At 39.9% G+C, this 22,103-nt stretch overlaps 1 pseudogene; it reads right to left on the bottom strand.

Annotated features, from left to right (window-relative positions):
• Positions 1–3,825: 3,825 nt before the first annotated feature.
• LOC123949312 overlaps positions 3,826–22,103 on the bottom strand; it is a 56,852-nt pseudogene continuing 38,574 nt past the window's right edge.

Below are 22,103 nucleotides of genomic sequence, written 5' to 3'. Positions count from 1 at the left end.
TTCAGGATATTCATGGATGGATACTTTTTGGCTTATCTTACTAAGTTCTGGTTGTCTGTGGCTCTCCTCAGACTGTCCATGAGTTGATGTTAACTCTCTATTTGAATCTCCTTCATTACCTCTAAACTGACAATAACTGTATCCACACTATCTATTTTTTTACTAGTGTCAGACCGTGTGGATAAAGTTTGTCTATAAGTTGACCCTGAGTATCTGGAGCTCTTTTCTGATTGTTGGTGGCTTGGCACATCTTCCTGTTGTGTAGACCTAAATTACTCATTGGTGGGTCCAAACTCCTTTAGTGGATTTCTAGTCATGATGAGATCCTCAATATCTAGTATACTTTCCTGTCTGCCCCTAGTGAGAGGCTGTTTGCTTATTCGGTTGAATCCTGACTGTCCATGAGTGGCTTTTTGGCCCCAGTGAAATTCTGACTGTATGGCCCTATCTCCTTGTCTTCCTCTGTGCTAGACCTATATTTCACATGTTTACATCCACTATCCATGAGTTGGTGCTTATGCTCTCTCTGAATCTTCTGGTTGTCCTTCACTCTCCCTGGCCTGATGGGATGAACAAAACTGGATCTTTGATGTCTGCTTGCTCTGCACCCAGATGATCATTGTCCCTGTCCAGGCTGAGTCTCTAGATCTGTGTCCTGTGTGTTCATGGGAGGATCTTTATCTTTCTCTTATACTTGATCTTGATGGTCCACAGAAAGAATCAGATTCTTCACAAACAGTTGCCTGACTTCATGAGACCCTGAATTATCAAGACTATTGCAATTAGTCTCCTCTTTATTCTTGCCTTGTTTCACAATCTGCTATACACACAGCAATCAGACTGAAGTTTTAAACTTGCAGGTCAAGAGTGTTACTTTCCTGCTCAAAACTCTCCAGGAGCTTTTCATCATACTTAGAATAGAAGAAAAACTCCTTGCTATTATTCTCTTTGTGATTGACTTCCATCAACCTCTTTGATCTTATTTTATATCTTTACTCCCCTTATTGATCATGTTGTAGACACACTGACTTTTCAGTTCAAAAGAATGTCCTGTTTTAGATGAATGGATAAAGAAGATGTGGTATATATACACAATGGAATACTATGCAGCTATCAAAATAAATGAAATCTTGCCATTTGTGATGACGTGGATGGAACTAGAGGGTATCATGCTTAGTGAAATAAGTCAATCAGAGAAAGACAACTATCATGTGATCTCCCTGATATGAGGAAGTGTGATGCAACATGGGGGGGTTAGGAGGTTAGGAGAAGAATAAATGAAACAAGATGGGATTGGGAGGGAGACAGACCATAAGTGATTCTTAATCTCACAAAACAAACAGGGTTCCTGGGGGAGGGAGATTGAAAGAGGGGGGTGGTGTTATGGACACTGGGGAGGGTATGTGCTATGGTGAGTGCTGTGAAGTGTGTAAACCCAGCGATTCACAGACCTGTACCCCTGGGGATAAAAATACATTATATGTTTATAAAAAAATAAAAAAGAAATAAAAAATTAAAAAAAAAAGTATTTCCTGTTTGTTCAGTCTGTACCTTCTGGAGGACCTTGATCTTTGACTTGATTGTTGGTTTTTTGTTTTCTGTACTGCTGACTTCTGTTTGTAATTCTGGTCTCTGCTCAAAGGGTACCTCATACAAGTAACTAGACATGCTGACACCTTTATTTTATTTATAGCATTTATTACCATTTGAAATTTGTTTAGTGTCTGTCTCCCTCTACAGAATGTGTAAGCTCTCTGAGAGAGTGATTTTGTCTGTCTTGTCCTCTACTGTAAACTCAAAAATTAGAATAAAGCCTAGTTTATAGCAGGTAGGCACTTCTTAATATCTGTTGCATCAATGAACAAATGAATATTTTTTTTTAAAGATTTTATTTATTTATTTGACAGAGAGAGATCACAAGTAGACAGAGAGGCGGGCAGAGAGAGAGAGAGAGGGGAGCAGGCTCCCCGCCGAGCGGAGAGCCCAATGCGGGACTCGATCCCAGGACCCTGAGATCATGACCCGAGCCGAAGGCAGCGGCTTAACCCACTGAGCCACCCAGGCGCCCCACAATTGAATATTTTTATCTCTGTAGAGTGTCCTTCATTTTTCCTTAGAACATTGTTCATTGTTTCCTTTGCATGCTTAGTTCATTGTTCTACATATAGCATGGAATATACTAGATTATAGTTGGCATCTATGGGATTATCTCATGTGATGAATAGTCTTTGTGAGGGAAGTTTATTAATTTCTGTATTTCCACAGCTTACTCATCTTTGTATCTCTAGCTTGTATCAAAGCACTTACTCAATGCTGGAATTCAATAAATATTACCTTAATAAATGGAATCATTAAATTAGAATTGGATGAACCACTGGATAATCTAGATAATAGAGAATTGTAGAATTGGTCATCTTAGATCAGCTTCTATCACCCTGAAAACTTGGATGAATTAACATATATCCAAAAGGAGTAGGAGAACACAAGAATTTACTTCATCTTTATATTCAGTGCAGGAGGCTGTATGACTCATCTGTTCCGTAGTAGGAGCTATATGATATTTACATAACGCTCTCTGAACATAGTAGATACTATCAGTAATGCTGACCCTCTTTTGGCCTACCATGTCTTAGGGCTGTACAATGCAGCAATGCAAGAGAATGCAGAGAAATCTCAGAAAAGGCACATCTCTGTACCCAATTTCCTCTTTATATAGCATCTTGTGATAATAGAGGACCTAAAATAAAGAAAAATTATCCAAGCATCTGGTAGTGTTATGCCTTAGAGCACATTTCTAGATTTATACTTGTTTTACACTGAGTAGGAATAGTTGGATGGTTCCCTCTTACCTCATTTACCAAAGATGCAAGTAGGATATGGACCAGAGGAGCTGGCAGGATACTGAAGGTCAAGAAAGTAACTATATTATAGTAATCAGCCAAAGAGACATACTCAGGAGGAACCACCTTTTATGAGATGGTCTGATTTATTTATAATCATATTCTGATCTACCAATCTCCACCTTTCTTTACTGTTTATCTCCCAACTTTTCCAAGCATTTATTTCTGCTTGTGTTAGCAACTTCCGGTTTTATTTTTATTTTATTGTTTATTTTATTTTCATCATGATGAGTGTATTCTTTAATCCCCATCACCTATTTAACCCATCTCCCCCACCCACCTTCCCTCTGGTAAACATCAGTTTGTTCTCTGTAGTTAAGAGTCTGTTTCTTGTTTTTTTTTCTCTCTCTTGTTTTCCCTTTCCTCACTTGTTTTGTTTCTTAAATTCCACATTAAACTGACATTAGTCCTGTGTAAAATAAATTTCAGAGATGGGTCTTTTTGAATCACAGTTTCCTTGTGTACATCTATCATCCCTTAAACTGTCTTGTGTCTTCCATATTGACTTAACATCCTTGCTATATATTTGCCCAGTGATCCTTGAACTGAGAGTGGTAGACTATGTCCTTGTTAGAGGAATCTGAAATCCAAGAGAGATGAAGAGTTTTCTTTGTTTGTTTTTTATTTGTTTATAAAGTAAAATTTCAGTTTATTCATTTGTTTATGACATAGTACACAAGAGGCATAAAATTCATAAATTTCACTTCCAACTCCTTGCAGTGTTCATTTCTTTGGCTAAAAGGAGAGACTAGACATGAGAGGCAGGCAATGTTTAGGCAACTGAAATAAGGATGAGGAGGGGGCAGTGCTAATGCCATCTTCACAAGGATGGGCACAAGGGGACTGCTAGTCATAGGCTATTTTCTATAACTGTTAGCTGGAAAGAAAGGAGCACCACTCCTGGATGCTCATGCTGTTCTGAGCTTCAGTCATCCTCACCACACAGGTACATCAGCACTTTCTGGTAGTTGTGCTTGATGTCTTGCTGGATGCAGTAGTGTAGTCATTTGCCATACTTTCTATTGAAATCAGACCTAATTTGCAACATGTCCACTTCCTGGGAGAGAATATGATTCAGTCAAGATTTTATTGCAAGTCCTCTTGCCTTTCATGAAGTTATACATTCAGTCAGCAAAATAGAGGGACTTGTTCTGAATGTACTGGACCAGGTTCACAAAAGCATTTTCCAGATCTCCTTTGACCTTATTGATACTCTTCAGCATGTCCTAAGGGCTGTAGCTCTTTACCTTTCAAATACATTCTGGAGATTTCACAAACTTTGCTTGGTTATGATGCTAATCCACGTGGGTACATCAGTTTCTTTTCTCTTCACTCCATCATAGAGATCCTAGGTGTCTTGGTCAATCAGTTCATAATCAATGACAGAGCCATCCTCTGCTCTTCTACCCTTTTCCAGGACAACCCTTAGCTTGCAGAAGCAACCATATGGTTGAGAAATGATGTCTTTCTCCAGATCAGTCTTGTATATTTCCTTGTAGACTCTGTTAATTTCCTAAATCTCCTGTTTGGTCTTTGAGCAGATGGTCTCAATGAGGAAGTCCTCATCCCCAGCCCCTTCCTGGAGGCCTTCCATGTTGCTGCAAAAGTTGGGTATTCATCCTTTCTGATGGAGGCATAATACTCCATCGTGTATATGGACCACATCTTCCTTATCATTCATCCGTTGAGGATCATCTTGGTTCTGTCCACAGTTTGGCGACATGGCCATTGCTGCCATAAACATTGGGGTACAGATGGCCCTTATTTTCACTACATCTGTATCTTTGGGGTAAATACCCAGCAGTGCAATTGCAGGGTCATAGGGAAGCTCTATTTTTAATTTCTTTAGGAATCTTCACACTGTTCTCCAAAGTGGCTGCATCAACTTCCATTCCCAACAACAGTGTAAGAGGGTTCCCCTTTCTCCACATCCTCTCCAACACACATTGTTTCCTGTCTTGCTAATTTTGGCCATTCTAAATGGTGTAAGGTGCTATCTCAATGTGGTTTTAATTTGAATCTCCCTGATGGCTAGTGATGATGAACTTTTTTTCATGTGTCTGATAGCCATTTGTATGTCTTCGTTGGAGAAGTGTCTGTTCATATCTTCTGCCCATTTTTGGATATGATTATCTGTTCTGTGTGTGTTGAGTTTGAGGAATTCTTTATAGATCCTGGATATCAGCCTTTTGTCTGTACTGTCATTTGCAAATATCTTCTCCCATTCCGTGGATTGCCTTTTTGTCTTGTTGACTGTTTCCTTTGCTGTGCAGAAGCTTTTGATCTTGATGAAGTCCCAAAAGTTCATTTTTGCTTTTGTTTCCTTGGCCTTTGGAGACATATCTTGAAAGAAGTTGCTGTGGCTGATATCGAAGAGGTTACTGCCTATGTTCTCCTCTAGGATTCTGATAGATTCCTGTCTCATGTTGAGGTCTTTTATCCATTTCAAGTTTATCTTTGTGTACGGTGTAGGAGAATGGTCGAGTTTCATTCTTCTACATATCGCTGTGCAGTTTTCCCAGCACCATTTATTGAAGAGACTGTCTTTTTTCCATTGTATATTTTTTCCTGTTTTGTCGAAGATTATTTCACCATAGAGTTGAGGGTCCATATATGGGCTCTCTACTCTGTTCCACTGGTCTCTGTGTGTTTTTATGCCAGTACCATGCTGTCTTGGTGATCACAGCTTTGTAGTAAAGCTTGAAATCGGGTAACGTGATGCCGTCATTTTTGTTTTTGTTTTTCAACATTTCCTTAGCAATTTGGGGTCTCTTCTGATTCCATACAAATTTTAGGATTACTTGCTCCAGCTCTTTGAAATATACCGGTGGAATTTTGATCGGAATGGCATGAAAAGTATAGATCTATACTGCTCTAGGCAGTATAGACATTTTAACAATGTTTATTGTTTCGATCCAAGAGCATGGAATAGTCTTCCATCTTTTTGTGTCTTCTTCAATTTCTTCCATGAGTGTTCTGTAGTTCCTCAAGTATAGATCCTTTTTACCTCTTTGGTTAGGTTTATTCCCAGGTATCTTATGGTTCTTGGTGCTATAGTAAATGGAATCGATTCTCTAATTTCCTTTTCTGTATTTTCTTTGTTAGTGTATAAGAAAGCCACTGATTTCTGTACATTGACTTTGTATCCTGCCACGTTACTGAATTGCTGTTGAGTTCTACTAGTTTGGGGTGGAGTCTTTGGGGTTTTCCATATAAAGAATCATGTCATCTGTGAAGAGAGAGAGTTTGACTTTTTCATTGCCAATCTGGATACCTTTTATTTCTCTTTGCTGTCTGATTGCCATTGCTAGGGCTTCTAATACTATGTTGAACAAGAGTGGTGAGAGTGGGCATCCTTGTCGTGTTCCTGATCTCAATGGGAAGGCTGCAAGCTTTTTCCCATTGAGGATGATATTTGCTGTGGGTCTTTCATAGATAGATTTTAAGAAGTTCAGGAATGTTCCCTCTATCCCTGTACTTTGAAGCACTTTATTTCAGGAACGGATGCTGGATTTTGTCAAATGCTTTTTCTGCATCAATAGAGAAGACCATGTGGTCCTTCTCTCTTCTCTTATTGATTTGTTCTATCACATTGATTGATTTGCGAATGTTGAACCATCCTTGTAACCCAGGGATTAATCCCACCTGGTCATGGTGGATAATCTTTATAATGTGCTGTTGGATCCTGTTTGCTAGGATCTTGTTGAGAATCTTAGCATCCATATTCATCAGTGACACTGGTCTGAAATTCTCCTTTTTGGTAGGATCCTTGCCTGGTTTGGGGATCTGGGTAATGCTGGCTTCATAAAAAGAATCTGGAAGTTTTCCTTGTGCCTCAATTTTTTGAAACAGCTTCAGGAGAATAAGTATTATTTCTTCTTTGAAGGTTTGGTAGAATTCCCCAGGGAATCCATCAGGTCCTGGGCTCTTCTTTTTTGGGAGGTTTTTGATCACTGCTTCAATTTCATTACTGGATATTGGTCTATTCAGGTTGTCAATTTCTTCCTGGTTGAATTTTGGGAATTTATAGTTTTCCAGGAATGCATCCATTTCATCTAGGTTGCTTAGCTTATTGGCATATAACTGTTGGTAATAATTTCGGGTGATTGTTTCTACTTTCTTGGTGTTTGTTCTGATCTCTCCCTTTTCATTAATAATTTTATTAATTTGGGCTTTCTCTCTTTTCTTTTGGATTAGTGTGGCCAATGGTTTATCGATCTTATTGATTCTTTCATAAAACCAGCTTCTAGTTTCATTGATACGTTCTACTGTATCTCTGGTTTCTACCTCATTGATCTCTGCTCTAATCTTGATTATTTCCCTTCTTGCGTGTGGAGTTGGTGTGACTTGTTGTTGAATTTCCAGTTCTTTAAGGTGTAGAGACAGCTGGTGTATTCTGGATTTTTCAATTTTTTTGAGGGAGGCTTGGATGGCTATATATTTCCCCCTTAGAACTGCCTTTGCTGTATCCCATAGGTTTTCGACCAGAGTGTCTTCATTCTCATTATTTCCATGAATTGTTTAAGTTCTTCTTTGATCTCCTGTTTAATCCAAGCATTCTTAAGCAAGGTGGTCTTTAGCTTCCAGGTGTTTGAGTTCCTTCCGAACTTTTCCTTGTGATTGAGCTCCACGTTCAAAGCATTGTGATCTGAGACTATGCAAGGAATAATGCCAGTCTTTTGGTATTGGTTGAGTCCTGCTTTGTGACCGAGTATATGGTCTATTCAGGAGAAGGTTCCATGTGCACTTGAGAAGAATGAGTATTCTGTTGTTTTAGGGTGGAATGTTCTGTATATATCTATGAGGTCCATCTGGTCCAATGTTTCATTCAATGCTCTTATTTCTTTATTGATTTTCTGCTTCGATGATCTGTGTATTACTGAGAGAGGCGTGTTAAGATCTCCTACTATTAATGTATTCATATCAATATGACTCTTTATCTTGATTAATAGTTTTCTTATGTAATTGGCTGCTCCCATATTGGGGGTGTAGATATTTACAATTGTTAGATCATCTTTGTGGATAGTCCCTTTAGGAATTATGTAGTGTCCTTCTGTATCTCTGACTACAGTCTTTAATTTAAAATCTAATTTATCTGATATGAGAATTGCCACCCCGGCCTTCTTTTGAGGCCCATTGGCATGAAAGGTGCTTCTCCATCCCTTCACTTTCAGTCTGGGTGTATCTTTAGGTTCAAAATGGGTCTCTTGTAGACAATATATGGATGGGTCCTGTCGTTTTATCCAATCTGTAACCCTGTGTCATTTTATGGGCACATTTAGTCCATTGAGAGTGATTACTGACAGATACCTTTTTATTGGCATCATGTTACCTTTGAAGACTTTCTTTCTGTAGATTGTCTCTATATTTCTGTTTAATGATATTCTTAGGATTTTTTCTCTTTTATAGGACCGCCCTTAATATTTCCTGCAGTGTCGGCTTGGTGGTTGCATAGTCTTTTAAGCCTTGCTGGTCTTGGAAAGTCTTTATTACTCCATCTATTTTGAATGTCAGTCTTGCTGGATAAAGTATTCTTGGCTGCATGTTCTTCTCATTTAGTACTCTGAATATATTTTGCCAGCCCTTCCTGGCTTGCTAGGTCTCTATGGACAGGTCTCACGTTATTCTAATGGACTTTCCTCTGTATGTAAGGAGCTTCTTTTTCCTAGCTGCTTTCAAGAGGGTCTGCCTACAGTTATAATTCTTCATTCTTACTATGAGGTGCCTTGAGGACTTTTGAGTATCTATTTTCTTGGGTGGGGGGAACCGTTCTGCCTCTAGTATATGAACCCTGGTTCTGTTCATGAGATTGGGAAAATTTTCATAGAGAACTTGTTCCAGTATATCTTCTAGACTTCTTTCTTTCTCCTCCCCTTCAGGGATTCCAGTAATTGTGATGTTGGAATGTTTCATGGCATCATTTATTTCCCTGATTCTGTTTTCGTGGCTTCTGAGCTGTTGTTCCAGGCTTCCTCCTGATCCTTTCTCTCTATCTGTTTGTCCTCCAGGTCACTCATTCTATCTTCCATCTCAGTTACCCTATCTTTTAGAGAATTTAGATTAGATTGGAACTCATTGAGAGAATCTTGAACATCATCCCTGGTGGCTTTTAGTTCTGCCCTAACATTGTGAACATCATCCCTGGTGGCTTTCAGTTCTGCCCTAATCAATTCCGTTTGGTCATCCATGGATTTCTCCAACCTAGCTATTTCCTGGATAATTGTTAGCCTGAATTCCTTTTCCAACAGTTTGTCTATGTCGATAGCCATTACCTCTGTTGTAGAGGGTCCATCCTCTGTATTTTTCTTCTGTTGGGCATTTCTCCTCCTAGTCATTTTGGTGAGAGATGTCTGCTCGGATGTAGCTGGATGTATCAACTGTGGTGCAGTCAAGGTGTACCCTGGAATGCTTCTGAGCAATCAGGATTCCCCACCCGGATGAGAGAAAAAAGAAAAGAAAAAGAAAAAAAAAAGAGAGAAAGAGACAGGAAAAAAGGGAAGACAAAAGAGAAGGCTCAGCCTAAATGGGCTCCAAGGTAAGATTTATGAAGTATACAAACAAAGACAAATAAAAAAACTGATTAAAGTATATGCCAAGAAAAAAAATGTATATATATAAAAGCAAAAAAAAAAAAATGGAAGAACCTCGTCAAAAAGAACCCCAGGTATAAGATTTATATACTATTAGGACAAACACAAATACACAGAAACACTGGCAGAAGAAAAAATGGGAGCGTGGTTATAAATTCTCTGTGTGGGTGAATAAGTTTATTTTGATTCCTCTTGGATGCTTCCTGATATCTTTTTTAAAGGACTCAACTTTCCTACGATAAAGGGGGATTAAAATTGGTTTATCTGGAGTCAAGATGGCGGAGAAGTAGCAGGCTGAGACTACATCAGGTAGCAGGAGATCAGCTCAATAGCTTATCTAAACATTGCAAACACTGACAAATCCAACGGGAGATCGAAGAGAAGAACAACAACAATTCTAGAAACAGAAAATCAACCACTTTCTGAAAGTTTATCTAAATATATATTTTTTTCTTTCTTTTTTATATTTTTTCTTTATTTGTTTTATTTTTAAAATTTTTTTCTTTTTTTTCTGAACCTCTTTGTATCCCCTTTCTCCCCACCCCCAAAATTTGGGGTCTCTTCTGATTTGGTTACAGCGCATTTTTCTGGGGTCTTTGCCACCCTTTTAGTAGTTTATTTGATCCTTCATATCCTCTTATCTGGACAAAATGACAAGGCGGAAAAAATCACCACAAACGAAAGAACAAGAGGCAGTACCCAAGGCTAGGGACGTAATCAACATAGACATTGGTAATATGTCAGATCAAGAGTTCAGAATGACGATTCTGAACATTCTAGCCGGGCTCGAAAAAGGCATGGAAGATATTAGAGAAACGCTCTCTGGAGATATTAAAGCCCTTTCTGGAGAAATTAAAGAACTATAATCTAACCAAGTAGAAATCAAAAAAGCTATTAATGAGGTGCAATCAAAAATGGAGGCTCTCACTGCTAGGATAAATGAGGCAGAAGAAAGAATTAGTGATATAGAAGACCAAATGACAGAGAATAAACAAGCCGAGCAAAAGAGGGACAAACAGCTACTGGACCACGAGGGGAGAATTCGAGAGATAAGCGACACCATAAGACGAAACAACATTAGAATAATTGGGATTCCAGAAGAAGAAGAAAGAGAGAGGGGAGCAGAAGGTCTATTGGAGAGAATTATTGGAGAGAATTTCCCTAATATGGCAAAGGGAACAAGCATCAAAATCCAGGAGATGCAGAGAACCCCCCTCAAAGTCAACAAGAATAGGTCCACACCCCATCACCTAATAGTAAAATTGACAAGTCTTAGTGACAAAGAGAAAATCCTGAAAGCAGCCCGGGAAAAGAAGTCTATAACATACAATGGTAAAAATATTAGATTGGCAGCAGACTTATCCACAGAGACCTGGCAGGCCAGAAAGAGCTGGCATGATATATTCAGAGCACTAAATGAGAAAAACATGCAGCCAAGAATACTCTATCCAGCTAGGCTATCATTGAAAATAGAAGGAGAGAAAAAAAGCTTCCAGGGCAAACAAAAACTGAAAGAATTTGCAAACACCAAACCAGCTCTACAGGAAATATTGAAAGGGGTCCTCTAAGCAAAGAGAGAGCCTAAAAGTAGTAGATCAGAAAGGTACAGAGACAATATACAGTAACAGTCACCTTATAGGCTAATAATGGCACTAAATTCATATCTCTCAATAGTTACCCTGAATGTTAATGGGCTAAATGCCCCAATCAAAAGACACAGGGTATCAGAATGGATAAAAAACCAAAACCCATCAGTATGTTGCCTACAAGAAACTCATTTTAGATGCGAAGACACCTCCAGATTTAAGGTGAGGGGGTGGAAAACAATTTACCATGCTAATGGGCATCAGAAGAAAGCTGGGGTCGCAATCCTTATATCAGATCAATTTGATTTTAAGCCAAAGACTATAATAAGAGATGAGGAATGACACTATATCCTACTCAAAGGGTCTGTCCAACAAGAAGATCTAACAATTTTAAATATCTATGCCCCTAACGTGGGAGCAGCCAACTATATCAACCAATGAATAACAAAATCAAAGAAACACATCAATAATAATACAGTAATAGTAGGGGAATGGAACACTCCCCTCACTGAAATGGACAGATCATCCAAGTAAAAGATCAACAAGGAAATAAGGGCCTTACATGACACACTGGACCAGATGGACATCACAGATATATTCAGAACATTTCATCCCAAAGCAACAGAATACACATTCTTCTCTAGTGCACATGGAACCTTCTCCACAATAGATCACATCCTGGGTCACAAATCAGGTCTCAACCGGTATCAAAAGATTAGGATTATTCCCTGCATATTTTCAGACCACAATGCTCTGAAGCTAGAACTCAATCACAAGAGGAAAGCTGGAAAGAACCCAAATACATGGAGACTAAACAGCATCCTTCTAAAGAATGAATGGGTCAACCAGGAAATTAAGAATTGAAAAAATTCATGGAAACAAATGATAATGAAAACACAACGGTTCAAAATCTGTGGGACACAGCAAAGGCAGTCCTGAGAGGAAAATATATAGCGGTACAATCCTTTCTCAAGAAACAAGAAAGGTCTCAAGTACACAACCTAACCCTACACGTAAAGGAGCTGGAGAAAGAACAAGAAAGAAACCCTAAACCCAGCAGGAGAAGAGAAATCATAAAGATCAGAGCAGAAATCAATGAAATAGAGACCAAAAAAACAATAGAAAAAAATCAATGAATCTAGGAGCTGGTTCTTTGAAAGAATCAGTAAGATTGATAAACCCCTGGCCAGACTCATAAAAAAAAAAAAAAAGGAGAAAGGACCCAAATAAATAAAATCATGAATGAAAGAGGAGAGATCACAATTAACACCAAAGAAATACAGACAATTATAAGAACATACTATGAGCAACTCTACGCCAACAAATTTCACAATCTGGAAGAAATGGATGCATTCCTAGAGACATTTAAACTACCACAACTGAACCAGGAAGAAATAGCAAACCTGAACACGCCCATAACCAGTAAGGAGATTGAAACAGTCATCAAAAATCTCCAAACAAACAAAAGCCCAGGGCCAGACGGCTTCCCAGGGGAATTCTACCAAACATTTAAAGAAGAACTAATTCCTATTCTCCTGAAACTGTTCCAAAAAATAGAAATGGAAGGAAAACTTCCAAACTCATTTTATGAGGCCAGCATCACCTTGATCCCAAAACCAGACAAGGATCCCACCAAAAAGAGAACTACAGACCAATATCCTTGATGAACACAGATGCAAAAATTCTCGCCAAAATACTAGCCAATAGGATTCAACAGTACATTAAAAGGATCATTCACCACGATCAAGTGGGATTTATTCCAGGGCTGCAAGGTTGGTTCAACATCTGCAAATCAATCAATGTGATAGAACACATTAATAAAAGAAAGAACAAGAACCATATGATACTCTCAATAGATGCCGAAAAAGCATTTGACAAAGTACAGCATCCCTTCCTGATCAAAACTCTTCAAAGTGTAGGGATAGAGGGCACATACCTCAATATTATCAAAGCCATCTATGAAAAACCCACCGCAAATATCATTCTCAATGGAGAAAAACTGAAAGCTTTTCCATTAAGGTCAGGAACACGGCAGGGATGTCCATTATCACCACTGCTATACAACATAGTACTAGAAGTCCTAGCCTCAGCAATCAGACAACAAAAAGAAATTAAAGGCATCCAAATCGGCAAAGAAGAAGTCAAACTATCACTCTTCGTAGATGATATGATAGTATATGTGGAAAACCCAAAAGACTCCACTCCAAAACTGCTAGAACTTGTATAGGAATTCAGTAAAGTGTCAGGATATAAAATCAATGCACAGAAATCAGTTGCATTTCTCTACACCAACAACAAGACAGAAGAAAGAGAAATTAAGAGTCAATCCCATTTACAATTGCACCCAAAACTATAAGATACCTAGGAATAAACCTAACCAAAGAGACTAAGAATCTATAAGCAGAAAACTATAAAGTACTCATGAAAGAAATTGAGGAAGACACAAAGAAATGGAAAAATGTTCCATGCTCATGGATTGGAAGAATAAATATTGTGAAAATGTCTATGCTACCTAAAGCAATCTACACATTTAATGCAATCCCTATCAAAATACCATCCATTTTTTTCAAAGAAATGGAACAAATAATCCTAAAATTTATATGGAACCAGAAAAGACCTCGAATAGCCAAAGGAATATTGAAAAAGAAAACCAAAGTGGGTGGCATCACAATTCCAGACTTTAAGTTCTATTACAAAGCTGTCATCATCAAGACAGCATGGTACTGGCACAAAAACAGACACATAGATCAATGGAACAGAATAGAGAGCCCATAAATAGACCCTCAACTCTATGGTCAATCAATCTTTGACAAAGCAGGAACGAATGTCCAATGGAAAAAAGACAGCCTCTTCAATAAATGGTGTTGGGAAAATTGGACAGCCACATGCAGAAAAATGAAATTGGACCACTTCCTTACACCACACACTAAAATAGACTCAAAATGGATGAAGAACCTCAATGTGAGAAAGGAATCCATCAAAATCCTTGAGGGGAACGCAGGCAGCAACCTCTTCGACCTCAGCCGCAGCAACATGTTCCTAGGAACATCAGCAAAGGCAAGGGAAGCAGGGGCAAAAATGAACTATTGGGATTTCATCAACATCAAAAGCTTTTGCACAGCAAAGGAAACAGTTAACAAAACCAAAAGACAACTGACAGAATGGGAGAAGATATTTGCAAACTACCTATCAGATAAAGGGCTAGTATCCAAAATTTATAAGGAACTTAGCAAACTCAACACCCAAAGAACAAACAATCCAATCAAGAAATGGGCAGAGGACATGAACAGACATTTCTGCAAAGAAGACATCCAGATGGCCAACAGACACATGAAAAAGTGCTCCACGTCACTCGGCATCAGGGAAATACAAATCAAAACCACAATGAGATATCACCTCACACCAGTCAGAATGGCTAAAATTAACAAGTCAGGAAATGACAGATGCTGGAGAGGATGCAGAGAAAGGGGAACCCTCCTCCACTGTTGGTGGGAATGCACGCTGGTGCAACCACTCTGGAAAACAGCATGGAGGTTCCTCATAATGTTGAAAATAGAGCTACCCTATGACCCAGCAATTGCACTACTGGGTATTTACCCTAAAGATACAAACGCAGTGATCCGAAGGGGCACGTGTACCCGAATGTTTATAGCAGCATTGTCTACAATAGCCAAACTATGGAAAGAACCTAGATGTCCATCAACAGATGAATGGATAAAGAAGGAGTGGTATATATACACAATGGAATACTATGCAGCCATCAAAAGAAATGAAATCTTGCCATTTGCATCGACATGGATGGAACTAGAGGGTATCATGCTTAGTGAAATAAGTCAATCAGAGAAAGACACTATCATAGGATCTCCCTGATATGAGGACTTGGAGATGCAACATGGGGGGTTAGGGGGATAGGAGAAGAATAAATGAAACAAGATGGGATTGGGAGGGAGACAAACCATAAATGACTCTTAATCTCACAAAACAAACTGGGGGTTGCTGGGGGGAGGTGGGGTTGGGAGAGGGGGAGGGGGTTATGGACATTGGGGAGGGTATGTGCTATGGTGAATGCTGTGAAGTGTGTAAACCTGGCGATTCACAGACCTGTACCCCTGGGGATAAAAATGCATTATATGTTTATAAAAAAAAAATTCGAAATGGAGGCGAACCTTAAGAGACTATGGGCTCTGAAAAACAACCTGAGGGTTTTGAAGGGTCGGGGGTGGCAGCTTGGGGGAACAGGTGGTGGGTAATAGGGAGGGCATGTATTGCATGGAGCACTGGGTGTTGTGCAAAAACAATGAATACTGTTACGCTGAAAAAAATAAATAAATTAAAAAAAATTGGTTTACCTATAGGGGTAGCATTGATTGGGGAAAGGGGATCACCTTGAAGTTTAACTCTATATGAATATTAGAAAATAAAAATAAAAAAATAATAAACGACTAAACTGAACTAAAATTTAAAAAAAATTAAAAAATAGAAAAGGAAAAGAAAAACACGGGTGCATGTATCAAAAAGTTCAGGTTAGAAGGTTATTATGGAAATTATGTAATGGACATCTCTCTGTGATGGTAAATAGGTTAAAAAATTATCTATATATAAAAAAAATGAACCAGAATAGTGCGAACGATTTAAAAGTAAAAGTTGTATCTATGAAGTAGTGGTGGTTGTTCTCTTGTTGTCTTTTTTTTTTCCCTTTTCTGATTGGTTTTCTGGGGGAGGGGCCTGCCACGTGGGTTTTCAGTCAATGATGTTTCCTGAGTTAAGTCCTCCCACCCCCCTCAAGGGGGTGGGCTCTGAGGAGACTGTTTTTTTCAGGCTTTTGTTCCCTGGAAGTTTTTATGTTTGTTCATGTTTTCTCTCACCTTGACAGCTTTTGATGGTTTTTGGAGGTTTAGAGGAAAGGAAACTGTACCCCATCCTCCCTGTCAGAAGCGTCAGCCTGCTCCCCTGTGGGTGTTTGAGAGCGCATAAATTCCCCCTTGGCTGCTGGAGAGTGGATTCTGAGTCGAGGTCCCTGAGGATGCAGGATCTCCTTCTTGTATCCAAAATCACAGCAGTGGCGTCTGTCTGGGCAGCTCCAGACCACAAGAGAGGTTCCAAGCAGGGATCACACACTGAGCTTTTCCAGCTGGCCCGGGCTGGGAATGCCTGGTTTTTCCAGGTCTGAGAGCTCTTGGCTGGTGCTTGTGTGCACTCTCCCAGGGGAGGGTGTGGGGCACTCGCTTCTCAGGTTTCTGATGGCGTGGCGTGGGTCTAAGAGTGAGCGCAAGGCTGGTGGTGCCTGCCTGCACCTCTCTGAAGGGAGGGTGTGGGGCTCCCACATCTCGCTCGCACCCTGATTGCAGGGCCCCGCTTTCTGCCATCTGGCAAGATTCCCATCCCCTCACAAGAGGTGGACCCCAAGCCTTCTCGCAAGCTCTGGTGGCTCAGGGATCAAGACCTGGTTTCTCCACCGCACTCTCTCTGGCTCAGCCCCAGGGGAGGCTGTCCTGGGTCCGGGGACTTAAGCCCCTCTCCCTAATCGCCCCGATTCCCACAATTTTCCCCTGTGATCTTTTGCTCTTTTTGAGTGCTTTCAACCAGACTCCAAGTTAATGCTGGTCCCCAGTCACAGGGCACTCTCATATTGGGGTATTACTTTCCAATCGGTTGCCTCTGGTGGCTCCCTCCCCCTTTTGTTTATCTTCCAGTATCAGTCCGACATTCCCACTCTGCTTTACCTGCCCACTGGCATCTTCTGCCCCCGTAGAGATCCAGACATGTATAATTCTGGTCTCAGGCTGATTTCATGGCTGATCAAAGTTCTTTGGTGTGTAATCAGCTCATTTTAGGGTAGAGGTTGAAATGGCACCTCCTCCTACTTCCCCACCATCTTGGCCCCCAAGATTTCATTCTTTTTGATAGCTGAGTAATATTTGATGGCTGAGTAAGTAATATATTCTTTAGTCATTCATCTGTTGATGGATATCTGGGCTCTTTTTGTAGTTTGGCTACTGTGGATGTTACTGCTATAAATGTTAGCGTCCACGTGCTCCTTTGAATCACTGTTTGTATCCTTTGGGTAAATACCTAGTAGTGCAATTTCTGAGTCATAGGGTAGTTCTATTTTTAACTTTTTGAGGAATCTCCATACAGTTTTCCAGAGTGACTGACTATTAAGGGCTCTGACTCAAGCTCTGTGGTACCTGAGACCCTTTGTCTGACTAGGGTTTCCCCAATGTTTTTCTTCTGCATGTAACTTTTCTTTTGAAGAGCATGTACTGCTAGGCAAAGAACATACAAACAGAAATGGTGTTCAGTACAAATACTCTCTGAAGCATCAAAAAAGACAAAAATACATGTTTTTGCTTCCTTATCAACATTAGCTTCTCTTACATTTGTCCTCTTGTTTTTATCATCTCTTCTTCAGAAGTTGTTGCCTCTATAGGTAGAAAGTGACTCTAGCCACTTCGCTGGAAGTTTATGATGTGGGTGATGACCCTCAGGGGCCTCGTGGCTGCGATCTGTGTTTAAAATGGACTGCTTTTGAATCTTGCTGATTCATGGCTTGATAACAATTTGCAGTGTGGTTAGCTAGTATGCTGAGGTGCTATTTCTTTGATTGTGTGTAGGTCATCATTTTAATCAATTAGTGACTTGAACAACACTGTGAATAGATGTATGTACATCTATTTGTACATATGTACAAATACATATGTAAGGTTTGAGATGCATGAAGATTTTTTAGGCTGTACTGAAATGATGTGAGAATTTAATAGAATCCATTTAAATAATGATAAATGTTAAAACCCGAACTTGGGGGCACCTGGATGGCTCAGTGGGTTAAGCCGCTGCCTTCGGCTCAGGTCATGATCTCGGGGTCCTGGGATCGAGTCCCACATGGGCTCTCTGCTCAGCAGGGAGCCTGCTTCCCTCTCTCTCTCTCTCTGCCTGCCTCTCTATCTACTTGTGATCTCTCTCTGTCAAATAAATAAATAAAATCTTAAAAAAAACCCCAAACTTGGAACTAAAATAGTAATATAAACACAAGATAGAAAACATGTATTTTGGCAGCAATATGTATAGGAGACTGTGTGTGTGTGTGTGTGTGTGTGTGTGTGAAAGAGAGAGAGAGAGATAGAGAGAAAGAACAAGATAGAGATAGTGATAATAGCTTAAAATGAGCCAGTCATTATATGTGGTGTCTAAAAAAGTCCTTGTAATTTTTAAAAAAAGATTTTATTTATTATCTATCTGAGAGAGTGGAGAGAATGAGAGAGAGACAGCACAAACCGGGGGAGGAGCAGAGGGAGAGGGAGAAGGAGACACCTTGCAGAGCAGGGAGCCTGATGCGGAGTTTGATCCTGTTTAGATGCCTGAACAGGGACATGAACCCTGGATCCTCAGATTCAAATTTTGAGCACATTTATAAAAGTATAGTGTGTACACAAAGGAGGTAGTATTCTTTTTCCATTCCACACTAGTAAAACTTTACCCACAGTGGTGTGTTTAGTGGTAGTTGCTGCTTTAAGAAAATTATTTATGGGGTGCCTGAGTGCCTCAGTGGGTTAAGCCTCTGCCTTTGGCTCAGGTCATGGTCTCAGGGTCCTGGGATCAAGCCCTGCATCAGGCTCTCTGCTCAGCAGGGAGTCTGCTTCCCCCCTTCTCCCTGCCTCTCTGCTCACTTGTGATCTCTTTCTCTGTCATATAAATAAATAAAATCTTTAAAAATTATTTTATTTAAATTCAATTAACATATAGTGTATCATTAATTTCAGAGGTAGAGTTCAGTTATTCATCAGTTGTGTATAACACACAGTGCTCATTACATCACATGCGCTCCTTAATATCCATTGCCCAGTTACTCATCCCCTCACCTATGTCCCCTTCAGCAACCCTCAGTTTTTTCCCTATATTTAAGAATCTCTCATGGGGAGTTGATGCTTTTAAAGGGGTGTAGTGTAGACACTGGAGAATGCTCAGTCTGGATGTCAAACAAAAGTGAGAACAAACACCACAGATAGCAGATAGAGAGCAGGTACAGAGAAGGCGCTCACAGAGGTAAGGATGCAAGATACATGTGATCCTACAGACTTCTGTCACTTGTGAAGAGGCATGCTTGGGTCAGGTGCAGCTGGAGGCACCATGTGTTCTATTTCAGGAGGGGAGCTCAATCCCCAGCTGCCTTGCATATTTATGGAGGGGATAGGAGTAGACAAGGAACAAGGAACTTGAATTTAGAGTTACAGCTCTGGTAGTGTCAGAAATACATGTTTACTGATGAAAATCACCTGGGATGTCCAAAGATCAGTGTGGCTCCAGTAAGAGGGCTTGAAGCTCTTTCTGCTGAACCATGTCATTGTCCAGCTAGTTGAGGAAGAGCTATAGGGTCATTCACCAAACAAACTGGTTGCTTTGTCTTTAATAGAGCCACAAGGATGATGGGCAGAATATATATATGAAGTGGTTTAAGAAACTGGCTGTGTTTGCTTATAGAAAAGGAAAACAATGGGTGACATAATATCAGTCTTCAAATATTTGAAAGACTGTCATGCAGAAGAGAGATTGAGCTCATGTAATATCATCTCAAAGAAGATAAAGGGGAACTTGGTTCATATTTGCAAACTAAAATACATTCTGGTGAATTATAAAGAAATCTTTTTGCCTAGCTTAGATAGATAGTATTTTTATCTGTTCAGTTCAAGACCTATGGTTGTAGCATGACCAGAAATTTATGTGCCAATTTTTCCCCCCATATCATATTATGAACAGGAGGGTGGCACCTGCTTCTCCATGCATCAGTTCCTCTAACACAGTAAAACCCATACCTACTCTGGTCTACCCTCAGAATTTCTTTTTTTCCCCACACAACTCCCAAAGGAAAGGGCTAAAATATTTATTGTATATAGAAAATGATATTTTAAAATAAATTTTAAATATAAAGAATTTTAAAAAAATTAAATTCAAGTTAATTAACACATAGTGTATTATTCTGGAGTAGAATTCAGTGATTCATCAGCTGCATATAACACCCTGTGCTCATTACATCAAGTGCCCTCCTTAATGTTTGTCACCCAATTATCCCTTCTCCCCACCCACCTCCCCTCCAGCAACCCTAGTTTGCTCCCTAGAGTTCAGCGTCTCTTATGGTTTGCCTCCCTCTCAATTTTCATCTTAATTTATTTTTCCTTCCCTTATTCTCTATTCATCTGTTTCTAGAATTCTACATATGAGTGAAATCATATACTCAGGATTTCTAAGACTGTCATTGTACTTAGATGTTTACATAACTGAATCTTGGAAAAATAAACTATGCCCACTGTGACCAGACAGTGGCACAAGTGTATCTTATTCATGTTAACTTGCACATTGAGGCTGAGATTTAGTAAGGTGTGAAGGTGAGCAAATTTTCCAAAGGCAGAGATCATTGGCAAATAATAACTTTTTAAATAAAGATTTATTTATTTGTCAGAGAGAGAGAGAATGAGAGTGAGTGAGCACACAAGCAGGGGAAGTGGCAGGCAGATGGAGAAGTAGGCTTCCTGCTGAGTGAGGAGCCTAATGTGGGACTTGGTTCCAGGGTCCTGGGATCATAACCTGAGCTAAATGCAGATGCTTAACTGACTGAACCACCCACATGTTCCAACATATAATAATTTGTATAATTCCAGATTACCATCCCATTAGCCATCCTGTTCTCTTCTTGCTCAATGACCTGGAAAAGCAGTATCTATTCTGTTCCTATAGGGCCTCTGTGATGCTGATATGGACCAGTCATGGTTGGTCAGGGAAATGTCCTTTGAGATATGTGATCATAACTGTAGGATTGAAGAAGAGTTGCAGTTTTTGTTGAGTGGCTTCCTGAGGAGCTATTCGTTACGACTGAAGGGGAAGTGATTTTGAAGTTGGTATTATTCCAGGTGGAATATTTTCCTGTATTTCACAGCTGAATCCAATAGACCCACTCCTCCATCTATCCATGGGACACTGTTTTTAAAAATATAACCCAGGTCAGGGTGTGTCTTAGTCTGGGCAGAGTCATGGTCAGGCTGACCCCATACAAATTTTGAGGTTGTCTCTGGTGTTCTTGCCCTTCCTCTAGCATTGATTGCTATGTGGTTCTCTGCTCTATAGAGATGAAAGTGAGCCAGTTACAGAGAGGAGAGTTTGCAAGTTGGTAAAATGCTCAACACATTCAATCTTTTTCTTCACTGCTGTATTACTTGAGGCATGGAAGAAGACATTTTACCAGAAATGGTTGGAAAGACTGGTAAGTGAGCACTTTGGGAGTATGTCTCTATAGCTAAGTATCAAATACCTCCTTGTGACTGTTGCTGCAGGTTAAAAGAGTCAAAAAGAAGAGCTGGAACTCATGAAGGACTCTCCCATCTCCCTGCCAGGTCCAAGGTGGAACCACGTTCTGGAGGTATCAGTTTAGTTCAGTGTAATTGAGAGAAATTCAATCTAGGAAAAGAATCTTAGTATTTAAGGGTCATTAGTTCATTCAGAAGCATATTTTGAGACCCTACCTCATACAGGACACCAAGCTAGTCATTGGGTTGCAAGTATGAAGAAGACATGGTCTCTGCCCTCAAGGAGTTCATAATCTAATGCAGGGTGTAGACATGCAACAACCCCCTGGAATATGAGGTAATGATTCTAATCCAGGTGTTCCCAAATTGCTGTGGAATGACAGATGAGGGAGTAACCCATTCTTCTCAGGAAAGTCATGGACCATCTCTCAAGAGATGCTGCAGAAGCAGGGCCTTATTTGCTAGATTCTTCCATTCCTCACTGTATTCTCAGTGCTTTGCACAATGTTGGACATGTAGAAGTATTCAACAAATTATCTGTTGATCATATATTCTAGGGCAGGGGGAACATCCTGAGGACGGAAGTGATTCTAATGGTGTTGGTAACTATTGGTAGCCTAGACTGTCAATGGAATGGGAAAGAATGTGGAACATGTGCAGGTAAGGCCACATGAGAAAGATCTCAAATGCCATGCTAAAAAATTTGGAGATCACAACTTTTGTAGCAACATG

Source organism: Meles meles, chromosome 1 (assembly GCF_922984935.1).
Source record: "Meles meles chromosome 1, mMelMel3.1 paternal haplotype, whole genome shotgun sequence".
NCBI lineage: Eukaryota > Metazoa > Chordata > Mammalia > Carnivora > Mustelidae > Meles > Meles meles.
This window is presented reverse-complemented; position numbering and strand designations above follow the sequence as displayed.